This window comes from Prosopis cineraria, unplaced genomic scaffold, assembly GCF_029017545.1.
Source record: "Prosopis cineraria cultivar Desert tree isolate PC_DT_omini unplaced genomic scaffold, ASM2901754v1 PC2, whole genome shotgun sequence".
NCBI lineage: Eukaryota > Viridiplantae > Streptophyta > Magnoliopsida > Fabales > Fabaceae > Prosopis > Prosopis cineraria.
The window spans coordinates 441003-447236 of NW_026555333.1; the positions used below are offsets into that span (position 1 = coordinate 441003).

Below are 6234 nucleotides of genomic sequence, written 5' to 3' on the forward strand. Positions count from 1 at the left end.
GGCATTGGGAGGAGAGGAAGAGAGTAGGAAGACGGCCGAGGAGGGAAGTTTGCTGAAACTGGTCACATGTCACATGTCACATGCGTGCATCAAAACAAAACACCAACATGTGCGATTACGAGTTCAAGTGCCACCGACACTCTATTCTCCCTGCTCCAATTCCTAACTATTTTCGTCCTTTTCGATTTTAGTTTCCCTCTCTTTCTTTTTCTCGGCTATATTCACACACCACACTCCCCTCCTCTCTGCTGTCCCGCACTAATCATTTCTTCTGCGCTGTCCCCTTCGCCTTTAAATTTCTCCCTCACGCTTCTTATATACTGTAACCAACATTACCCAACAGAGAGCCCGCGCCGTCTACTCTCAACTGAGCGGCACCCAAATGCCGCTTCCCTTAGCCTCGCTCTTTTCCTTCACTCTCTCCCTCTTTGCCATTGTTGCCGCCGAAGATCCCTATAGGTTCTTCAACTGGAATGTCACTTACGGAGGACATCTATCCCCTCGGTGTCCGCCAGACGGTATGTCTGAATCTCCCTGTATCCGTCCCGAATTCAGCCCTTTTATCAATCTTGTCAACCAATATGCTTCGTTCCTGCATCTGAATCTGCCTGCTAAAGTGATCTACTTTTTCCTTCCAGGGAATACTTATCAACGGCCAGTTCCCGGGTCCAGATATTCACTCTGTCACCAATGACAATCTCATTATCAATGTCTTCAACAGTTTGGACGACCCCTTTCTTCTCTCCTGGTATTTTTCTCTCTTGCTCTGCACAATAATTCGTGCCATCCTCTGATCTGGGACCGTTTCAATTGTTCGCGGCATTTCGTAAGCTGCAAAGAAGCCTGTGGTGCTGCGGGTAGTAAATTTAACTAGTTACAGACATGGGGTTTTATACTTTTATCACAGAACTTTCCCTTCGGCGTTGAGCGTGTGTGAGGAGAATGTCTGAATGCGTTGAGCGTGTGTGAGGAGAATGTCTGAATGCGTCGGTTGTTACCTTGTTTTTTTGGCCCCTCTAGGAACTTCTTTGGATGTTTGTTGAGTCACGTGACAGCGACGGGAAATTTCTAAAGAAACCGTGTGCGGACATGGATCCAGATCTGGCTTGCTCAGTGCTCCCGTTGATAATAATAATAACACTGATGATACATTTTATAATTTCGACAAATTTTAGGCTTGTGGTGGATGCATTTCTTAGATGTGGAAACTGCATGATATCCAATTAACGAATTAACCGGTAAACTTCAAACCCATACACTGACATGTTCAATGACTCGTTACGATTTCAACTATTAACAGGTTAAATAACCCATCTAGTTTTTTTTTTTTTTAGTATTTTGGAAAACTTACTTTCACAGCCCCGAACGTCACGTCATTATGGTTAAATCGAACAATAATTAACCTGCACATTTAATTGGCTTTGTTGGGAAAAGAGCTTTTGATTTTTCTTATCCAGACTAGGCGGCTGTTTTCAGCATTGTCCCTACATCATGGTTCATCTGCGTGTGGGCTGAGACGGGGGCTCAATGAGGGGAATGGTCTTTGATTTACTGATGTTTGAAGAGTCGAGTGACTATCTTTGCTTCAAGCTCAATATCTGGACATGGCTAAGTTCTGATTTTGTGGTTACGAAAAATAAGCAGGAGCGGGGTCCAACAGAGAAGGAATTCATACGAAGACGGGGTATTGGGAACGACGTGTCCCATACCACCCGGGAAGAACTTCACATATATTCTTCAAGTGAAGGATCAGATTGGGAGCTTTTATTACTTCCCGTCTCTTGCATTCCACAAAGCTGCTGGTGGTTTTGGAGGCCTCAGGATCCTGAGCAGGCCAAGAATTCCAGTCCCATTCCCTGATCCAGCCGGTGACTACACTGTCCTCATTGGAGATTGGTACAAGTCCAACCACACGGTAATTGTTGATTCTTCCTTGTATTTCTTTCACTTTAATATTTTTTTTGGATAAAATATTATAATTATAATTTATTTTAAAACAACTCAATGAGGCACACTGCATAGAGCTGGGAATACGAATGTACCCGACCTTAAGGGCAAACCTTTAACGGCCTGAGCCTTAAAGCCTGATTTTTTATTTTTAGCCTCATTTTTTAAGTTTAGCCTTATGTAAAAGGCTAGGCTCAGGCCCGTAAGCCTTTTTTAATAAAAATTAAATTAAATTAAACATTATAAATTAATTAAAATATTTTAAAATTAAAAAAATTAAAATTCTCATAATTTTTTAGAAATTAAACAACACATATTTAAAAATTTAATAATAAAATTTAAATCTTGATTAAAAAATAATTCATTTTTTTATAAATACACAAACATAATAATTATAAAAAAATAAAAAATATCAGAAATTTTATACTATGCACTAATATTTATTAAATTATATTAAATTAAATTTAAAATAAATTAAAATTAGTAATAACATAATGCATGTAAGATCAGGTGAGTAAGTCATTGGTTTTAAATATGTGTTCCATCAATAATAATAATAATAATAATAATATAATAGAGTTTGAAGGAGCGCTTGGCTTGAGTCGTTTTTTATAGGACTTATCAAGGTGAAACTCTCTAATTATTTTTAAAAAAATTATTTTTAAATTTTGAATTTTTATTTAAATAAAACTTTCAAATCTAGCCTTTCATGAGCATGATTCTTATTTCCGGCCCTAACACTTCACGTGCTCTGTAAACGCAAATATAATAGGAATGACAACCGATTTGACTTTCTCATTGCCTCCTCTACGACCAATAACTTGCCTTGAGACAGCTGGGTTCCTCTCCACCAAGTGGCTCAACTTTCAACTAATCCTCTCCCATGCGCGCTCATTGCTATACAGCAATGACTGAAGTGACCCCTAACGAAAAGCACAAACACTCATAGTCTGACGCCATGCGTCGGAAAACCAATAATTTGCCTTCACTCCAAACCAAAGGGGGAAAAACTGCATTTATATCCACTTTCCTTTCCAAAAAACAAAAAACAAAAAAAAGCAAGTGAATCTCTACGAAACTCCCCTGTACATGTTTTGATCAAATAGGTTGGCGGCGTCGCTGCAACCTCTGTCCTCTAGTACCAGTTTGCCACATTTGTAAACGAGATAATCATGACGAAATGCGAATTGGATGTATGACTTGCATCTCAAGGAATATCTTGTTCCTTTTTCGGGACCACACATTAAATCGCCTCTTCCCATCAATTATCATGGCCCCCCAGCGAGGGGTACAACTAATCTATGAGCCCACTTCCACGTGAAATATGTATATGCATTTTTATTTGTTTCTCAATTTAGGTAAACTTATGAGATCATTACTCAAGTACATGTTATGTATTTAAATAAAAATCATTATTTAGTCTTGTATGTTTTGTATCTAATTCTTTAAAAATTTAGAGAGAGAGAGGAGATCTAAACCTTGTATGTTGTAAGTTGTCACTCGTTCGTATTCACAGTTATAACTGCCTCGAACACCCCCCCCAAAAAAAAAAAAAGGTTATTGGTTAACATCTAATACGACATGTTTTTAGCTAAACTTCCATGGTCAGGTGTCTATGCAGCAACAAGGTTGGTAGCTTGTGTAATGACAGGCCATTCTTTTTTGTCCTTTTTTTTTTATATTTATTGACTTATAGTGAAATGGTTTTTTTTTATTTTAATAATACGAGATACATTAGTCCATAAACTGTTTTCTTACCCAATACATCCATAAGAAATTTTGTTTTGCTGTGTATAGGCATTGAAGGACCATCTCGACACCGGTAAGAAGCTGCCATTTCCTGATGGAATTCTCATCAATGGTCGTGGACCTAACGGAGCATCATTCAACGTCGAACAAGGCATGTGCTCCCATCTAATCCCCAGATATCAATTGTTATTTCTCTGGGCCCAATTGATAATTAAAGGGAAGCATTTTGTTTTTTTCTTCGTTTTAAAATTAATTTTTTTATCACTTAACTATCTTTGCACGCTTGCTTTGCACTGATCATACGCTGAATAATTTCTACTACAGGAAAGACTTACAGGCTCAGAATATCAAACGTGGGGCTGGAAAATTCGCTCAACTTTCGCATACAGAATCACAAAATGAAGTTGGTGGAGGTGGAAGGAACACATACCCTTCAAACTACATACTCTTCTCTAGACGTTCACGTGGGCCAATCTTATTCAGTTCTGGTCACGGCGGATCAACCTGCTCGGGACTACTACATTGTGGTTTCTACTCGATTTACCTCTCAAGTCCTCACTACCACTGGACTTCTTCGATACAGCAACTCTGCTGGCCCAGTATCTGGCCCGCCTCCCGGTGGACCTACCATCCAAGTTGACTGGTCCTTGAACCAGGCCCGTTCCATCAGGTTTTTTCCATAATCAACTACTCTTCGTAACATTTCATGTCACCTCGTATTCTGCTTTTTTTTTTGGGGGGGGGGGGGGAATGTCACCTCGTATTCACTGGGATCAAAGAATAGTTTTTACAGGAAGAGACAGACTGTTATTCTCACTCTACCGTCATGTAAAATTTCATATTACATGGTTGCAGGACAAACCTGACAGCAAGTGGTCCAAGGCCAAACCCACAAGGATCCTACCATTACGGTCTAATTAACACCACCAGAACCATCATACTTTTGAGTTCAGCTGGTCAAGTGAACGACAAACAAAGATACGCAATTAACAGTGTGTCTTACGTTGCTCCGGACACTCCTCTGAAGCTCGCCGATTACTTCAAAATCCCAGGCGTTTTCCGTGTGGGAAGCATATCTGACAGACCCACTGGTGGTGGCATATACCTCGACACGTCTGTTATGCAAGCTGACTTCAGAGCATTTATTGAGATCGTCTTCCAAACGACGAGGACATCGTTCAGAGCTTTCATCTTGATGGCTATTCTTTCTTTGTGGTCGGGTGAGCATTTAGTCTTCTATATGCTAATCAAGTAATATGGTCAATAATTTGTTGGCAATCCCCCCCCCCCCCAAACAAGAAAGAAAGAAAGAAATTAAAGAGACCATCCTTTTGTTTCAATGGTCGGGTTTCTCCCTCCCTCTTCGAGTATTTTGATTGAGGTTGTGAAATATTTCAATTCTGTAGTATGGACGGAGGACAATGGACCCCTGCTAGCAGAAACGAATACAATCTCCGGGATGCAGTTTCACGTTGCACAACTCAGGTGAGAATAATAAGCTGTGCTATGGTCCTCTAGGCCTTTTATCAAACCTGCCTAGTAATTATGGTTGTTGGATGTTGGTAATTCATTATTGTCCTTGTTTATTGGTTGGGACAGGTATATCCCAATTCTTGGACTGCTATATATGTTGCACTTGACAATGTCGGAATGTGGAACCTGAGGTCTGAGTTTTGGGCAAGGCAATACCTTGGCCAACAGTTCTATTTGCGGGTTTATACGACATCAACCTCTATCAGGGACGAATTCCCTATTCCCAAGAATGCTCTCCTCTGTGGCAAGGCGAGTGGGAGACACACACGCCCCCTTTAAGATCGCAATTCTTCAGAAAGGATCCACGCGCCAAGTTGGGTCAGATAAGCCATTCTAGTTTTGGCATCTCGAGTTTCATATTCGCTTATAAATTTATTTTTTGGCTGCTCTTACTAACTTATTATGCTCGGTTTCAAATGACGAATCACGTATAATTAGCTATGTGACCCCAGCTCGAGGTCGCTAATTCTTTCCACGAAAAGCATTATATTCCCTTTGTAATTGCTCTAATTTTACTGTTACAAACTTTGGAGAATCTCGACTTGTCGTTTGGCATTTTGGCTCTTAGCGTCTCAATTGAATGGGTTTAGTGACTCATTCTCGCCCCTCCCTCCCTCACACACAGTCTTTTGGCGGACGGGAGAAGCCTTGGTCTCAAAATATAGCAGTCTCTTCGCATTGGTTGAGGATATTTTTTTCGACGTCCTTTAAGTTTGGGGAAATATTTTTGAATAATCCTCTAATTTGAAAATCACTTCACCATTTGTTGTTTTACTGTGACTCTGAAACCTTGTTTTTTTAATATACCACGCAATATGCTCGTAATCGGAGAATGTCTTCTTTAATCTCTACCCTCAAATGCCTGTCAAGTATGACTATCATCTTCTTTTAATGCTTAATAATCAAAGCGAGGACCCAGAATTAAAAATTATTTTAATTTTAAGTCTGAATCTTAATGGCCAGTTTGGTATAAAAAAATTGGAGGGAGAGATGTGGAAGTAGAAG

General features: G+C 39.8%; 1 pseudogene; it reads left to right on the forward strand.

Annotated features, from left to right (window-relative positions):
- Positions 1 to 264: 264 nt before the first annotated feature.
- On the forward strand, positions 265 to 5784 carry LOC129303658 (L-ascorbate oxidase homolog; annotated as a pseudogene).
- The last annotated feature ends 450 nt before the right edge of the window (positions 5785 to 6234 follow it).